Source organism: Budorcas taxicolor, chromosome 21 (assembly GCF_023091745.1).
Source record: "Budorcas taxicolor isolate Tak-1 chromosome 21, Takin1.1, whole genome shotgun sequence".
In the NCBI taxonomy this organism is placed as follows: Eukaryota; Metazoa; Chordata; class Mammalia; order Artiodactyla; family Bovidae; genus Budorcas; species Budorcas taxicolor.
The window spans coordinates 24,128,341-24,147,200 of NC_068930.1; the positions used below are offsets into that span (position 1 = coordinate 24,128,341).

General features: G+C 42.3%; 1 non-coding gene across 1 annotated transcript; it reads right to left on the reverse strand.

Moving 5' to 3' along the window:
• Nucleotides 1-2,845: 2,845 nt before the first annotated feature.
• Nucleotides 2,846-2,918, reverse strand: TRNAG-CCC (transfer RNA glycine (anticodon CCC)). Its single transcript has one exon. It is a non-coding gene; the product is annotated as a tRNA-Gly (tRNA).
• Between the last annotated feature and the right edge of the window lie 15,942 nt (nucleotides 2,919-18,860).

Consider the following 18,860-nt stretch of genomic DNA (forward strand, 5'->3'; position numbering starts at 1 on the left):
AAGAATTGATGCTTTTGAACTGTGGTGTTGGAGAAGACTGTTGAGAGTCCCCTGGACTTCAAGGAGATCCAAGCAGTCCATTCTGAAGGAGATCAACCCTGGGATTTCTTTGGAGGGAATGATGGTGAAGCTGAAGCTCCAGTACTTTGGCCACCTCATGCGAAGAGCTGACTCATTGGAAAAGACTCTGATGCTGGGAGGGACTGGGGGCAGGAGGAGAAGGGGATGACAGAGGATGAGATGGCTGGATGGCATCACTGACTCGATGGACGAAAGTCTGAGTGATCTCCGGGAGTTGGTGATGGACAGGGAGGCCTGGCGTGCTGCGATTCATGGGGTCGCAAAGAGTCGGACACGACTGAGCTACTGAACTGAACTGATAGGCAGATACAGACTCATTGTTAAAATTTAACATATACATATAATTATTTTTGTCCCAAATCTCCAAAGCATGAGTGTCAAAAATAAAATCAAGTGAGTATTAAAATATAATGTATTTCTGTTTTTGTCTATAATAAATACAGAACTATTACACTTTGAAAATATTACCCAGAAAGTGTAAGTAGAAAATTTCAATCAGTTCAGTTCAGTCGCTCAGTCGTGTCCGACTCTTTGCGACCCCATGAATCGCAGCAGCCAGGCCTCCCTGTCCATCACCAACTCCCGGAGTTCACTCAGACTTGCGTCCATCGAGTCAGTGATGCCATCCAGCCATCTCATCCTCGGTCGTCCCCTTCTCCTCCTGCCCCCAGTCCCTCCCAGCATCAAAGTCTTTTCCAATGAGTCAGCTCTTCGCATGAGGTGGCCAAAGTACTGGAGTTGTAGCTTCACCATCATTCCTTCCAAAGAAATCCCAGGGTTGATCTCCTTCAGAATGGAATGGTTGGATCTCCTTGCAGCCCAAGGGACTCTCAAGAGTCTTCTCCAACACCACAGTTCAAAAGCATCAATTCTTCAGCGCTCAGCCTTCTTCACAATCCAACTCTCACATCCATACATGAGCACAGGAAAAACCATAGCCTTGACTAGACGGACCTTAGTCGGCAAAGCAATGTCTCTGCTTTTGAATATGCTATCTAGGTTGGTCATAACTTTTCTTCCAAGGAGTAAATGTCTTTTAATTTCATGGATGCAATTACCATCTGCAGTGATTTTGGAGCCCCCCCAAAATAAAGTCTGACACTGTTTCCACTGTTTCCCCATCTATTTCCCATGGAGTGATGGGACTGGATGCCATGATCTTCGTTTTCTGAATATTGAGCTTTAAGACAACTTTTTCACTCTCCTCTTTCACTTTCATCAAGAGGCTTTTTAGTTCCTCTTCACTTTCTGCCATAAGGGTGGTGTCATCTGCATATCTGAGGTTATTGATATTTCTCCCAGCAATCTTGATTCCAGCTTGTGTTTCTTCCAGTTCAGCATTTCTCATGATGTACTCTGCATATAAGTTAAATAAGCAGGGTGACAATATACAGTCTTGACGTACTCCTTTTCCTATTTGGAACCAGTCTGTTGTTCCATGTCCAGTTCTAACTGTTGCTTCCTGACCTGCATACAGATTTCTCAAGAGGCAGGTTAGGTGGTCTGGTATTCCCATCTCTTTCGGAATTTTCCACAGTTTACTGTGATCCAAAGAAAATTTGAGTAGATCTACAAATTTACAATACTATTTGAGTTTCATAAGGACCAATTTATTAAAGGCATGGTTGGCTTATAACACAACCTAATTTTTATTTTATTTCATTAAAATTTAAATACAATTTAAGCCCCTGTTTATTTAAAATCTTCATATGTTACAAATTTTACATGTTCTGCTGTAAGAGAACAATGATCTCACCTTTTAAATAATTGTGTTTAAAAAAATTCAGTACATAGGATTGAATTCACCATCTAAACACTACAGGTGTAGAATTCCATGGGATTGTGTACATTCATTTTGTTGTGCAACAGTCCCCACCATCCATCCCCAGAACTCCTTTTATCTTACAAAACTGAAACTCTTTACCCAGTAAACAATAGTTCCCAGCTCTTCCTTCCCCCCGGCCCCTGGCAACCACCCTTCTACTTCCTATGTATATGAATTTGATGACTCTAGGTACCTTATCTAAGTGGAATTGTACAGTATTTGTCTTTTTGAGACTGGCTTATTTCACTAAACATAGTGGCCTCAAGATTCACCCAAGCAGTAGCAGGTGGCAGGATTTCCTTCCTTTCTAAGACCATAATTTCCCATTGCGTCGATACGCCACGTTTTGTTTTCTATTCACCTATTGATTGGAAGGACTGATGTTGAAGCTGAAACTCCAATACTTTGAACACCTGATGCGAAGAGCTGACTCATTGGAAAAGACATTGATGCTGGGAAAGACTGAAGGCAGGAGGAGAAGGGGTCGACAGAGGATGAGATGGTTGGATGGCATCACTGACTCAATGGACATGAATTTAGGTGGACTCCGGGAGTTGGTGATGGACAGGGAGGCCCGGCGTGCTGCAGTCCATGGGGTCACAAAGAGTCAGACACGACTGAGCGACTGCACTGAACTGATTGATGGACATTGAGTTGCTTCCACCTTTTGGCTATTGTAAATAATGCTGCTATAAATGTGGGTGTACAAATATCTCTTTGACACTCTGATTTCAATTATTTTGAATTATATACTCAGGAGTGGAATTGATGGATCGTATGGAAACTCTGTTTCTAATTTCTTTTTTAAAAAATTTTTATTTATGCATTTAATTTGCGCCCGGTCTCAGTTGCAGCCTGTGGGATTTTCCATGCAGTATGTGTGCTGGAAGATCTTTAGTTGCAGTGAGCAAACTGCTAGTTGCAGCAGGTGGGACCTAATTCCCTGGCCAGGGATGGAACCTGGGTTCCCTGCATTGGGAGTGCAGAGTCTTAGCCACTGGACCACTAGGGATGTCTCCTGTTTTTAATTTCTTGAGGGACCACCATATTATTACACCATTTTATATTCCCAACAAGGATTCCAATTTCTCCATGTCCTCATCAACATTCATTTTCTGTTTGTTTTGTTTTTTTCATGGTAGCCATCCTAGTGGACATGAGGTGATATCTCATTGCAGGTTTGTTTTTAATATTTTTTTCATTTGACTGCATCATGTTGGATGATTCACTGTGGTGCCCGGACTCTCTAGCGGTGGTATGCAGGCCTAGCCATTCCATGATTGTGGGATCCTAGTTCCACTATCGGGGATAGAAACCATTGCATTGCAAGGTGGATTCTTAACCAGTGGACCAGCAAGGAAGTCCTCTCTTATTGTGGTTTTGGTTTCATTTTCCTGATGGTTAGTGATGAACATCTTTTCTGTGGGCCATCTGTATGTCTTCTTTGGAAAAATGTCTATTCAGATCTTCTGCCCATCTTTTTAACTGTTGTTGTTGTTGTTGTTTTTCTGATGCTGAGTTGTATGAGTTCTTTATGTATTGGGTATATTAACCCTCATTGGATATATAATTTGCAAATATCTTCTTCCATTCAGTAGATTGTCTTTTTGTTTTGTTGATAGTTTCCTTCATTGTGGAAAAGCTTTTTAGTTTGGTGTGATCTCATTTGTTTATTTTTGCATTTGTTGTCCTCATCTGAAGAAACATATCTAAAAATATGGCTAACACCAATGTCAAGGAGCAGACTGCTTATGATTTCCTCTAGGAGTTCTATGGTTTCAAGTCTTACATTTAAGTCTTTAACCCACTTTGATTTTATTTTTGTATATGATGTGAGAAAGTAGTCCAGTTTGATTCCTTTGTATGTAGCAATCCAGTTTTCCCAGCATCATTTGTTGAAGAAGCTTTCTTTTTCCCATTGTATATTCTTGCCTCTTTAGTCATAAATTAATTTACCATATAAATGTGGGTTTGTTTCTAGGCTCTCTATTCTATGATCTAGGTGTCTGCTTTTATGCCATACTGTTTTGATTACTATAGTTTTGTGAACTTTTCTGTTGTGCTGGGGCTGACTACTGTGGGCATGCTGGTAGGCAGGATTAGCTCCTGGCCTGTTGGCTGCCAGGTCCTGCCTCATACTGCACAGTCTGAAGGGTCCCAGGGCTAGTGCCAGCCAACTGGTGGGTGAATAATGTCCTTGTGCTAATAAGCTTGAGAGAAGACTCCAACATGGCACTTGGCGATACCAGTGCCCTCATGGTAGAACACATTCCCCCAAATTGCTGCCACCAGCATCTACATCTCTAAGGGGACTTCTAGTTGCCTCCTGCCTCCTGCCCCTCTGGGGAGCTCTCCAAGATCAGCAAGTGTGTCTGATCCAGGCTTCTTTCAAATTACTGCCTCTGAGTTGAGACTCGGAGCATGTAGATTTTGTATGGGCCCTTTAAGCATGAAATGTCTGTTTTCTACAGCCCTCAGACTTTCCTATATGCAAGCCCTGCTGGCCTTCAAAGCCAACTGTTACCAGGTCTTGTCTTCCCAGTGTAGGGAAGGCTACAGTTAGGGCTTCCACAGTTAGCCCTTCTACAGTTAGGGCTCAGAACTCTCAGTCTCAGGGGAGAACCTCCACAACTGTGGTTATTCTTCTGTTTGTGGGTCACATGCCTAGGGGTATGGGTTTTAACTATGCTGCGTTTATGCACTTCTTACCTGTCTCACTGTGGTTCCTTCTCTCTTTATTTGCAGAAAATCTTCTCTGCTAGTATTCATGTTGTCTTTATAAATAATTGTTCTGTAAATAGTTCTAATTTTGGTGTGCCCCTGGGAGGAGATAAGTTCAGGGTCTTCTTGGCAGTGTTGGCCACACCTGCTCTATTTTTTTTTTTTAATGCTTTGGGACATCCATTCTGGAGACCATCATCATTCATTCATTTCAGAATTATTTACTGAGTGCCTCTCATGTGACAAAACTGTTCTAGGTTCTGGGGATACAGCATGGAACAGAATAGAGAAGTAGGCTTTACTGAGCTTCCATTCAGGTGGAAGATAGGGAAGACAGGCAGCAAGCACATAATGAATAATTATGTTGGGAGATGAAATACCACATGAAAAAGAACAGAGTAAGGGAGATAGATGATGCTGGGAGAGGGGTCTTATATAGAATTATCAAGAAGAGCCTTTCTAAAGAGGAGACTTGAGGGACTTCTCTGGTGGTCCAATCCACCTTCCAGTGCAGGGGACACAGATTCAACCACTGATCAGGGAACTAAGATCTCATATGCCTCAGGGAAGCTAAGCCTGCATGGCACAACTAATTAACCCTAGTGCCACAACTAGAGAAAACCCATGTGCCATAATGAAGCCCCAACACAGCCAAAAGAAATTTTTTTGATTAAAAAAAACAAAAGTGAGAGAGACGAGATTTGAGCAGGGCCTTAAACTAAATAGTGGAGTAAGCCATTCACTATCTGGTGGAAGAACATTCCTCATGGAAGGAATAGTCAGTAAGGATGTTGAGATATGTGGTCACACATTAAAAGTGAGGCTTTTCAGCATGATCATGAATTTTCAGCAGTCAGTTCATGTACAACTACAGAGATACAAGAAAGTTGGAAACAACCTGGGTTGGAGTCTTGCCAGAGGAGCTGAGAGTTCAAGGAAGTGGTTATCGTGATGTGATACCTAGAGGCTAAACTGTGTAATGAGGGTTGCTGGTGGAAGGGGGCTGGAGACCAGATGGCAGAGGCACATGGAGAAAGTGGTGTCAGTGCATTGCAGGTTCCTACAGGGATGAGATATTGATGGAGCAAGAAATATAGGAGGAAGTGGTCAGAGAGTACAGTGCTTAAGAATTGAAATGTTGAAAAAAAAAAAAAGAATTGAAATGTTGGGGGTAAAAGATGATAAAGGTGGGACTTCCCTGGTGATCCAGTGGCTAAGATCCTGAGCTCCCAGTGTAGGGTGCCTGAATTTAATCCCTGGTCATGGAACTAGATCCTTCATGCCCCAGTGGGAAGATCCCACATGCCACAAAGAAGACCCAGTCCAGTGAAATAAATAAATATTAAAAAAAAAAAAAAAAAAAGACAAGGGCTACAGTAAAACCACACTTTGTCCAGAAATGTGCCTTGCATGAGAGTGCCAGGCAAGAGGGCCACCAGGGAAAAAAAGTCCTATCCACACTCCCTTCACCACTCGGGTGCCTGGGCCTTTGTTACCCAGAAGTGATGCCTTTTTCTAATTTATCCCAGTGTGCTCTAGAGTCTAATCAGTAGCCTTTGGTTCAGTAGCATTCCTGGGGAGAGCTAGGATTCATTTAGAGAAAGAAGGTAAAGGCTAAGGGAACACTGAGAGGAAAGGTTCATGATGCCAAGGAGCTTGCTGAAGAGAGACTCTGAGTCCCAGAGGTCTGGTGGCAGGTTCAGGGGTAAAAACTATTAGAAGGGAAAAAAAGAAGAAGAAAAACTTTATAAGCTTGGGAAGGGTGGAACTCTTAAACACGATTTTTAAAATTATAAAGGCAAAAAAAAAAAAGGGATTTGACCATTTAAAGGTTTGAGTTCCATAGAGTGCTCCAGAAACAAAGACTAATGATAGTCTCAGACTAATGACGGTCTGAGAAAAATCTGTGCAAAGCCAAGAGCAGAGTCATACCTAGAACATTCAAGAACTGTAGATCAGCAAGAAAAAGACAGGAAACTCAATTTTTAAAGTGGGCAAAGGATTTGCTAGATAATGCACTGAAGGGGAAACACACCAGTCTAGTAAACACAGGAAGGGATATTCCATCTTACCAGTAACAAGAAAAATGCAAATCAAAACAACTGACACCGTTTTACAAAAGGAAGAAGTTAGATGTTATCAAGTTCTGGAGAATATGGGGGAATGAAGAGCCCTCGTGTCTTGCTGGTATGACATAAAGTGGTGCAACTGTCTGGAAAGTAGTCTGACAGTAGTCTGACAGTACTTAGTAAAATTAAGAATGCACACCCCCAATATTTCCCTAGTGGGCCAGTGGTTAAGATGGCTGTGCTTCAGCTGCAGGGGGAGTAGGTTCAATCCCTGGTTGGGGAACTAAGAGCCCACATTTGCATGGCATGGTCAAAAAAAAAAGGATGAAAGAAAAAAGAAGTACACACTTCTGGGGGAAGGGATAGTTAAGGAGTTTGGGATTGACATGGTACCTTTCAATATGTATGCTGTTTTTAAAATGGATGACCAACAAGGACCTACTGTATAGCACAGGGAACTCTGCTCAATATTATGTAACAACCTAAATGGGGAAAGAATTTGAAAGAGAATAGACATATATATGAACAACTGAATCACTTTGCTGTGCACTAGAAACTATCATAACAGTGTTAATCAACTATACTCCAATCTAGAATAAAAAGTTTTTAAAAATGTGTTTGAACCACTGGGTGAAAAAATGCACACTCCCTATGCTGTGCTGTACTCAGATGCGTCCAGGTCCTTGCGACCCCATGGCCTGTAGCCCACAAAGCTCCTCTGGCCATGGGATTTTCCAGGCAAGAATACTGGAGTGGGTTGCCATTTCCTTCTCTACGGGTTCCTCCCTCCCCAGGGATCGAACCTGAATCTCCTGCATTGGCAGGCGGATTCTTTACCACAGAGCCACCTGAGAAGATATATATATGCTCTTTTTCAGATTATTTCCTCTTATAGGTTATTATGTATAATTAAAAAAAATTTTTTTTCAGGCTGTATAACTAAGTCTTTGACTGTGTGGATCACAACAAACTGTGGAAAATTCTGAAAGAGATGGGAATACCAGACCACCTTATCTGCCACCTGAGAAATCTGTATGCAGGTCAAGAACCAACAGTTAGAACTGGACACAGAACAACAGACTGGTTCCAAATAGGGAAAGGAGTATGTCAGGGTTGTATATTGTCACCCCACTTATTTAACTTATATGCAGAGTACCTCATGAGAAACACTGGGCTGGATGAAGCACAAGCTGGAATCAAGATTGCTGGGAGAAATATCAATAATCTCAGATATGCAGATGACAGCACTCTTATGGCAGAAAGCGAAGAACTAAAGAGCCTCTTGATGAAAGTGAAAGAGGAGAGTGAAAAAGTTGGCTTAAAGCTCAACATTCAGAAAACGAAGATCATGGCATCCAGTCGCATCACTTCATGGCAAATAGATGGGGAAACAGTGGAAACAGTGACAGACTTCATTTTTTGGGGCTCCAAAATCACCGCAGATGGTGACTGCAGCCTTGAAATTAAAAGACGCTTGCTCCTTGGAAGAAGAGATATGACCAACCTAGATAGCATATTGAAAAGCAGAGACATTACTTTGCCAACAAAGGTCCGTCTAGTCAAGGCTATGGTTTTTCCAGTGATCATGTATGGATGTGAGAGTTGGACTGTGAAGAAAGCTGAGCACTGAAGAATTGATGCTTTTGAACTGTGGTGTTGGAGAAGACTCTTGAGAGTCCCTTGGACTGCAAGGAGATCCAACCAGTCCATTCTAAAGGAGATCAGTCCTGGGTGTTCATTGAAAGGACTGATGTTGAAGCTGAAACTAATACTTTGGCCACCTGATGCAAAGAGCTGAGTCATTTGAAAAGAGCCTGACGCTGGGAAAGATTCAGGGCAGGAGGCAAAGGGGACGACAGAGGATGAGATGGTTGGATGGCATCACCAATTCGATGGACATGAGTTTGAGCAGGCTCCAGGAGTTGGTGATGGACAGGGAAGCTTGGCGTGCTGCCGTCCATGGGGTCACAGAGAGTCGGACACGACTGAGCGCCTGAACTGAACTGACAGCTGATTTACAATGTAGTGCCAGTTTCAGGTGTACATGTACATACTTTTAAAGTTACACAATTGATGTCCTATTTTAAATGATGTCCTGGTTTTTACTTTTTCACACTCAACTTGTAAATTTCTGAGATCTTACCATGTTGCTTCATGGAATCTAGGTCTTTTTCCCTGATATCATTCGACCTAAAACCTAGCCCCTGTTCTTCCTCCTTTCTGCTAGTGTTGGATCTAGCTGGCTTCCAGGTCCTTTTTATGACACACAAGGTTGCTGTAAACCTTAGAAACCTTTGCAAGACAGTTTTGGGGCAGGTGAGGCGAGGAAAGGGTATAGTCAAGAGAGAGATTGCTGTGTTGGGCTTCCCAGGTGGTACTAGTGGTGAAGAATCAGTATTCTTGCCTGGAAAATCCCATGGACAGAGGAGTCAGGCGGGCTACAGTCCTTGGGGCCATAAAGAGTCGGACATGACTGAGCTACTGAGCCCACACTATTTTATATATATATCCCTACACTTATATATACACACATACACACACACACACACACACACATATATATATGGGCTTCCCTGGTAGCTCAGCTGGTAAAGAATCTACTTACCAGGAGACCTCAGCTTGATTCCTGGGTCAGGAAGACCCCCTGGAGAAGGGATAGGTACCCACTCCAGTATTCTTGGGTTCCCTAGTGGCTCAGACAGTAAAGAATCTGTCTGCAATGTGAGACCTGGGTTCAGTCCTTGGGTTGGGAAGATCCCCTGGAGGAGGGCATGGAAACCCACTCCAGTATTCTTGCCTGGAGAATTCCCACGGACAGAGGAGCCTGCCGAGCAAAGAGGTAGACATGACTGAGCAACTAAGCACAGCACAGCACATATATTTATAAAACTGAATCACTGTGCTATACACCTGAAACTAACACAGTATTGTAAATCAACTATACTTCAATAAACATAAAAAAAAAAAACACCTTGAAATAGATCTTAAAATATCTGGGTCAAGAATGTGGCCATGGCCCAGGTTCAATCCCTGGTCAGGAAATTAAAGTCTTTCAAGCCTCATAGTGCAGCCAAAAAAAAAAGAATTTGAGCAAGGCTGATTCTTCAGCTTTCACATGGCATTGACAAGGTCACTAGGTGATATTCAGGTGGCAGCTGGGCTAGGCTGGAAGGTCCAAGAAAGTTTCATTCTCATGCCTCGTGCCTTGGGGGGAATAACTGCAAACCAAATTGGGCTCAATTTGGTTTTTCTACTTTTCTAGGTAGTCCCCAGTTTCCCTCACATTGGGAGTCAGATTTTATACAGTCATATTTAATTTGGTGTCTAAGGGCTTCAGTAGAGCGTGTTTTAGAGAACAGGGCAGGAACTGCAAAGCTTCTTCTGACTCATCCTGGGAAACCCCACAGCTTCCCTGTTGCCTCAGTATATTGGTTACAAGGCTCAATAAGAATTTCTGAACCCTGGAGGGATCAGGGAGTATCTTAGTCTGTTCAGACTACTGTAACAGAGTACTCTTGACTGGTGGTTTCGTCACTAAGTCGTGTCTGACTCTGTGACCCCATGGATTGCAGCCTGCCCGGCTTCTCTGTCCATGGGATTTTCCAGGCAAGGTGGGTTGCCATTTCCTTCTCCAACTCTAGACTGGGTGGCTTACAAACAACAGAAATGTATTTCTCACCTTTCTGGAGGCTGGGAAGTCCAAGATCCAGTTGCCAGGAGGTTTAGTGCCTGGTGAGAACCTACTTCCTGGTTCACAGGCAGCTGTCTTCTCATTGTGTCCTCATGGTAGGAGTAGGGGAGCTCTCTGGAGTCTCTTTTGATAAAGGCACTAGTCCCATTCCTGAGGGTTTGACCCTCATGATCCAATCACGTCCAAATACCATCACTCTGGGAGTTTGATTCCAACATACAAACCTGGGGGCGGGGGCACAAACATTCCCTAGTGGCTCAGACTATAAAGAATCTGCCCCAAATGTGGGAGACCAGGGTTCAATCCATGGATAGGGAAGATCCTCTGGAGAACGGAAAGGCTACCCACTCCAGTATTCTTGCTTGGAGAATTCCATGGACATAGGAGCCTGGCAGGCTACAGTCCATGGGGGGGGGTCAAAGAGTCAGACACAACTCAGCAAGTTTCACTCACTAAACAATTAGTCTGTAGGTAGCACTGAAGATCTGATTAGAGTTCATTATAATGCAAGTGATAAGGAAATTTTACTTCTGTTTATAATGGTATAATTTATTAATTGCTATAAGTTATAAATAACGTGAAAAAAGAAAAAAAATCCCTTATATCCAGAAAATAAAACATTAAAGAACTGTTGTTGTTTTTGTTTTAGTCACTCAGCAGTGCCCAACTCTTTGTGACCCCACGGACTGTAGCCCACCAGGCTACTCTGTCCATGGAATTTCCCAGGCAAGAATAGTGAAATGGGTGGCCATTGCCTTCTCCCAGAGATCTTCCTGACCCAGGTATCAAAGCTGCGTCTCCTGCACTGACAGCGGATTCTTTACCATTGAGCCACCTGGGAAGAACTAGCAAAGTTTTAGACAGATCATAACAATTTTAGTCATCCTCATCAGTTTTTTCAGTCCTGTATAGTTAATTTTTGTTCTGCTTTATCTTGAGTTAACCAGCTTTATGAATCCATCAGTTTCTTTACTAGAGTTCTGGAAATTCTTACCCAGTCCAGTGATAAGATCTCAGAGTTATCAGAAACTTGTACTCCAGAGTACAAGTTTGGTGGCTACGTGGGTGCAGGAGGGCCTAGAGGAGCTATCCCTTGTTGAAGGTCCTGAAGGACAGCGGTGAGGAGATACCCTTCCTCCAAGGTAAGGAGCAGCGGCTGCGCTTTGCTGGAGCAGCCATGAAGAGATACTCCAGGCCCAAGATAAGAGAAACCCAAGTAAGATGGTAGGTGCTGCAAGAGGGCATCAGAGGGCAGACACACTGAAACCATATTCACAGAAAACTAGTCAATCTAATCACACTAGGACCACAGCCTTGTCTTAACTCAATGAAACTAAGCCATGCCATGGGGCAACCCAAGACAGGTGGGTCATGGTGGAGAAGTCGGACAGAATGTGGTCCACTGGAGAAGGGAATGGCAAACCACTTCAGTATTCTTGCCTTGAGAACCCCATGAACAGTATGAAAAGGCAAAATGATAGGATACTGAAAGAGGAACTCCCCAGGTCAGTAGGTGCCCAACACGCTACTGGAGATCAATGGAGAAATAACTCCAGAAAGAATGAAGGGACGGAGCCAAAGCAAAAACAATACCCAGTTGTGAATGTGACTGGTGATAGAAGCAAGGTCCAATGCTGTAAAGAGCAATATTGCATAGGAACCTGGAATGTCAGGTCCATGAATCAAGGCAAATTGGTAGTGGTCAAACAAGAGATGGCAAGAGTGAATGTTGACATTCTAGGAATCAGTGAACTAAAATGGACTGGAATGGGTGAATTTAACTCAGATGACCATTATATCTACTACTGTGGGCAGGAATCCCTCAGAAGAAATGGAGTAGCCATCATGGTCAACAAAAGAGTCTGAAATGCAGTACTTGGATGCAATCTCAAAAACGACAGAATGATCTCTGTTCGTTTCCAAGGCAAACCATTCAATATCACAGTAATCCAAGCCTATGCCCCAACCACTAATGCTGAAGAAGCTGAAGTTGAACGGTTCTATGAAGACTTACAAGACCTTTTAGAACTAACACCCAAAACAGATGTCCTTTTCATTATAGGGGACTGGAATGCAAAAGTAGGAAGTCAAGAAACACCTGGAGTAACAGGCAAATTTGGCGTTGGAATGCAGAATGAAGCAGGGCAAAGACTAATAGAGTTTTGCCAAGAAAATGCACTGGTCATAGCAAACACCCTCTTCCAACAACACAAGAGAAGACTCTACACATGGACATCACCAGATGGTCAACATCGAAATCAGATTGATTACATTCTTTGCAGCCAAAGATGAAGACGCTCTATACAGTCAACAAAAACAAGACCAGGAGCTGACTGTGGCTCAGACCATGAACTCCTTATTACCAAATTCAGACTCAAATTGAAGAAAGTAGGGAAAACCACTAGACCATTCAGGTATGACCTAAATCAAATCCCTTATGATTATACAGTGGAAGTGAGAAATAGATTTAAGGGCCTAGATCTGATAGACAGAGTGCCTGATGAACTATGGAATGAGGTTCGTGACATTGTATAGGAGACAGGGATCAAGACCATCCCCATGGAAAAGAAATGCAAAAAAGACAAATGGCTGTCTGGGGAGGCCTTACAAATAGCTGTGAAAAGAAGAGAGGAGAAAAGCAAAGGAGAAAAGGAAAGATATAAGCATCTGAATGCAGAGTTCCAAAGAATAGCAAGAAGAGATAAGAAAGCCTTCTTCAGCGATCAGTGCAAAGAAATAGAGGAAAACAACAGAATGGGAAAGACTAGAGATCTCTTCAAGAAAATTAGAGATACCAAGGGAACATTTCATGCAAAGATGGGTTCAATAAAGGACAGAAATGGTATGAACCTAACAGTAGCAGAAGATATTAAGAAGAGGTGGCAAGAATACACAGAAGAACTGTACAAAAAAGATCTTCATGACCCAGATAATCACGATGGTGTGATCACTCATCTAGAGCCAGACATCCTGGAAAGTGAAGTCAAGTGGGCCTTAGAAAGCATCACTACGAACAAAGCTAGTGGAGGTGATAAATTCCTGTTGAGCTATTTCAAATCCTGAAAGATGATGCTGTGAAAGGGCTGCACTCAATATGCCAGCAAATGTGGAAAAGTCAGCAGTGGCCACAGGACTGGAAAAGGTCAGTTTTCATTCCAAGCCCAAAGAAAGGCAATGCCAAAGAATGCTCAAACTACTGCACAATTGCATTCATCTCACATGCTAAAAGTAATGCTCAAAATTCTCCAAGCCAGGCTTCAGCAATACGTGAACCGTGAACTTCCAGATGTTCAAGTGGTTTTAGAAAAGGCAGAGGAACCAGAGATCAAATTGCTAACATCCACTGGATCATGGAAGAAGCAAGAGAGTTCCAGAAAAACATCTATTTCTGTTTTATTGACTATGCCAAAGCCTTTGACTGTGTGGATCACAATAAACTGTGGAAAATTCTGAAAGAGATGGGAATACCAGACCACCTGACCTGCCTCTTGAGAAACCTATATGCAGGTCAAGAAGCAACAGTTAGAACTGGGCATGGAACAACAGACTGGTTTCAAATAGAAAAAGTAGTCCGTCAAGGCTGTATATTGTCACCCTGCTTATTTAACTTATATGCAGAGTACATCATGAGAAATGCTGGGCTGGAAGAAACACAGCTGGAATCAAGATTGCCAGGAGAAATATCAATAACCTCAGATATGCAGATGACACCACCCTTATGGCAGAAAGTGAAGAGGATATAAAAAGCCTCTTGATGAAAGTGAAAGAGGAGAGTGAAAAAGTTGGCTTAAAGCTCAACATTCAGAAAGCAAAAATCATGGCATCCGGTCCCATCACTTCATGGCAAATAGATGGGGAAACAGTGGAAACAGTGTCAGGCTTTATTTTTGGGGGCTCCAAAATCACTGCAGATGGTGACTGCAGCCATGAAATTAAAAGACACTTACTCCTTGGAAGAAAAGTTATGACCAACCTAGATAGCATATTGAAAAGCAGAGACATTACTTTGCCAACAAAGGTCCATCTAGTCAAGGCTATGGTTTTTCCAGTGATCATGTATGGATGTGAGAGTTGGACTGTGAAGAAGGCTGAGTGCTGTAGAATTGATGCTTTTGAACTGTGGTGTTGGAGAAGACTCTTGAGAGTCCCTTGGACTGTAAGGAGATCCAACCAGTCCATTCTGAAGGAGATCAGTCCTGGGATTTCTTTGGAAGGAATGATGCTAAAGCTGAAACTCCAGTACTTTGGCCACCTCATGCGAAGAGTTGACTCATTGGAAAAGACTGTGATGCTGGGAGGGATTGGGGGCAGGAGGAGAAGGGGACGACTGAGGATGAGATGGCTGGATGGCATCACTGACTCGATGGACGTGAGTCTGAGTGAACTCCGGGACTTGGTGATGGACAGGGAGGCCAGGCGTGCTGCGATTCATGGGGTCGCCAATAGTCGGACATGACTGAGAGACTGAACTGAACTGAACTGTACTCCAGAGTATTTGTCAGAGTCTTTTCCATGAATCTCTTTGAGGATTAAGTACTTTTGGATTGTTCAGTTCAGTCACTCAGCCTTGTCCAACTCTTTGTGATCCCATGGACAGCAGCACGCCAGGCTTCCCTGTCCATCACCAACTCCCAGAACGTACCCAAACTCATGTCGTTTGAGTCGGTGATGCCATCCAACAATCTCATCCTCTGTTGTCCCTTTTCCTCCCGCCTTCAATCTTTCCTAGCATCAGGTGCTTTTCAAATGACTCAGTCTTTGCATCAGGTGGCCAAAGTATTGGAGTTTCAGCTTCAACATCAGTCCTTTCAATGAACAGTCAGGACTGATCTCCTTTAGAATGGACTGGTTGGGTCTCCTTGCAGTCCTAGGGACTCTCAAGAGTCTTCTCCAACACCACAGTTCAAACGCATCAATTCTTTGGAGCTCAGCTTTCTTTATAGTCCAACTCTCACATCCATACATGACCACTGGAAAAACCATAGCCTTGACTAGACGGATCTTGGTGTCAAAGTGATGTCTCTGCTTTTAATATGCTATCTAGGTTGGTCATAACTTTTCTACCAAGAAGTAAGTGTCTTTTAATTTCACGGCTGCAGTCACCATCTGCAGTGACTTTGGAGCCCCAAAAAATGAAGTCTGTCACTGTTTCCACTGTTTCCCCATCTATTTGCCATGAAGTGATGTGACTGGATGCCATGATCTTAGTTTTCTGAATGTTGAGCTTAAACCAACTTTTTCACACTCCTCTTTCACTTTCATCAAGAGGATCTTCAGTTCCTCTTCACTTTCTGCCATAAGGGTGGTGTCATCTGCATATCTGAGGTTAATGAAGTTATTTCTCCTGGCAATCTTGACTCCAGCTTGTGCTTCATCCAGCCTGGCGTTTCTCATGATGTACTCTGCATAGAAGTTAAATAAGCAGGGTGACAATATACAGCCTTGATGTACCCTTTCTCCTGTTTGGAACCAGTCTGTTGTTCCGTGTCCAGTTCTAACTGTTGCTTCCTGATCAGCGTACAGGTTTCTCAAGAGGCAGGTCAGGTGGTCTGGTATTCCCATTTCTTTCAGAATTTTCCATAGATAGTAAGGACATTAACAAATTTCTAGGAGTGTTACACAATTGCTGAAACATTTAAATATAGTTGAGAATGTTTATGAGTTTATTTATTTGGCTGTGTTGGGTGTTAGTGGCAGGATCTCCATTGCATCATGCAGGATCTTTCATTGATGTACACCGACCCTCTAGTTGTAGCACACAGGCTCAATAGTTGCAGCTCAGGGGCTTATCTGCTCCAAGGTATGTGGGATCTTAATTCCCCGACCAGGGATAGAACCCGAGTCCCCTGAATTTCAAGGTGGTTTCTTAACCATTGGACAACCAGAGGAGTCCCTGAAAGATTTGTATTAATAACATAAATCCAACAAATATAATCTAAAGAAGGTTAAACATCTCTTTTTTTTAACAATGCTGCCCATGCAATTTAACGTAAAAAATAAATCTAATCAATTTAACGTCTCTCTTTCTACCAGGTGAGTAAACAAATCCTTTGAGATTTTCTAGGAGCCTTCTGGGAAATCTCAAAGTTACTCTGAAGTCAAAAAGATTTTATTTAGAATTTTATTTTTTAAAGTTTGTCAAAATGCCAAAAGGTTTGAACACTTGATTAAATAGGATCATAGATCACTAAGAAACAATAGTTACATATTCATTTATCAAAGTGACAATAAAAAATATCAAAGGCAAATATAGGAAGTAAAATACTTGAGACCAAAGAAAAAAACACCTTAGCTCTTTTAATATTGAGAAGATTTGGCTTTATAACTAATCAAAGACCTAATGAAGTCAACAAGAAGCACAGGAAATTATATTTTGATAAGCCATCAAATCTGTATTTCCTAGGAAAATTATTCATCATACTTAAAAATACAAAAACAGCACCCTTTTTAAAATCTCTCATTAACAGCAGACCAATAATCCAAGAAAATTGCATCCTTGTAACAGAAAGAAAACAAAAATCTACTTTTGCATTTGTACACTATTGATATAAAAGTTCATTTAATCCTTACAATAAAACTAGTCAGTTTAGCTGGCTTGACCCCCATGAGATTCTCCCTCCCCCTCTCCCTCTCTCCCTCCCTCCCTCCTTCTCTCTCTTTAGGCCACCAGCTAGGTATAAACACAGAAAATATATCTCACTAATTTTTATTAGTTGATTCTCATCCTTGCCTTTTTTTTTCTTAATTTGAATTATGTTTCCAGCAAGTGGAACAGTTAAAATTACCTGCTCATGAGGGCTAAAGCTTTTTACCAATATTCCTGGAGAAGAATTGTAAGAATTTTTATTTGCCCTGATATATACTATTATGGAGAATGGGGACTAAATTTAGGGCCAGCAACTCTATAGAAAAAGCAAGTATCAGTTTGTTTCCAAAGAGCCTCTTTTCCCCCTTTTTATTCCTTTTAGTCTCAGATGGCTCTGTTAGCTGAGAGTTATCTCCCTGGATGTTTATATTTCAAAGATTCAGTAAGATGTATATCTCAAGGAGACAGAGAAGATGTAGATTTCCTCTAAAGAGGACTTCAAGGGGCCTATTTGCCTATTATCAGAAATCTAGGGCAATCACTATTAAATTATCCCTTCCTTTTCTTCTTAATTATAGGACAATTATTTTCCCAATGTCCTCACTTTTTACAGAATCTGAAAGTGTCCTGAAGTAAACAAGAATGATCCTGTGGTTGGCGAAGACACTGAGTCATTAAAAAAAAAATTTTATGGACTTTATTCTTGGGGCAGTTTTCAATTCATAGCAAAATTCAGTGGAAAGTACAGAGGTTTTCAACATAACCCCTATACACACACAGGCATAGCTTCCTCCACTATCAACACCCCCACCTGAGTGATGCATCTGTTATAATTAATGGACCTACACATCATTGTCACCCAGCGTCCATGGTTTGCATTCAAATTCACTTTGGTTGTACATTCTATGCGTGGGGATACATGTATAATGACAGGTATCCACCACTACATCAGAATAGTTTCACTGCCCCCCAAAATCCTTTGTGTTCTACGCATTCATCCCTCTTTCCAAATCCCTGGCAACCACTGATCTTTTTTCCGTCTCCATAGTTTTGCCTTTCCCAGAATGATATATAGTTGGAATCATTCAGTCTATAGCCTTTTCAGATTGGCTTCTTTCATTTAGAAGTACATATTTGTTGGGGAATAAAAGGTACTCCTCAACCCTCTTAGGGTCCCTGGCTGGATTTGAAAATTAAATTGACAAAGACAGATTAACAAGAGGACTTCCCTCATGGTCCAGTGATTAAGACTCCAAGCTGCCAACGCAGGGGGCCCAGGTTTGATTCTTGGTAGGGCTTCCCTGATGGCTCAGATGGTAAAAAAAATCTACCTGAAATGCAGGAGACCTGGACTTAATCCCTGGGTCAGGAAGATCCCCTGAAGGGAATGACTGCCCACTTCAGTATTCTTGCCTGGAGAATCCCATGGACAGAGGAGCCTGGTGGGCTACAGTCCATGGACTTGAAAAGAGTTGGACGCAAATGAGTGACTTATACTTCCACTTTGCTTTTCTAGCCATTATTTCTTTAAATAAGCTTTCTGCCCCTTTCTGTCTCTCTTTCTTTTTCCCTGGAGCTTCCACAATGCGTATGTTATCTCATTTGATGGTATCCTGGTAAGTCCTGAATGTATTCTTCACTTTTTGCATTCTTTAGTTTCCTTTTGTTTTCTCATGATTAACTGATTTTTTTTTGGTGATACTTGTAGACTTACACTGGTGTCTGTGCATTAGAAGGAACAGATACCTCTCCTAGTCTCTACAGACTGGTTTTGGCAGGGCTTTCTCCTGGTTTTCTCCTGCTGGGTCCCTGGACAACAAGACTGCCTCCAGGGTGGTGGTAAAGCCAGGCTGGAGCTGGGTCATGGAATTGTTACTGGGTCTGCAA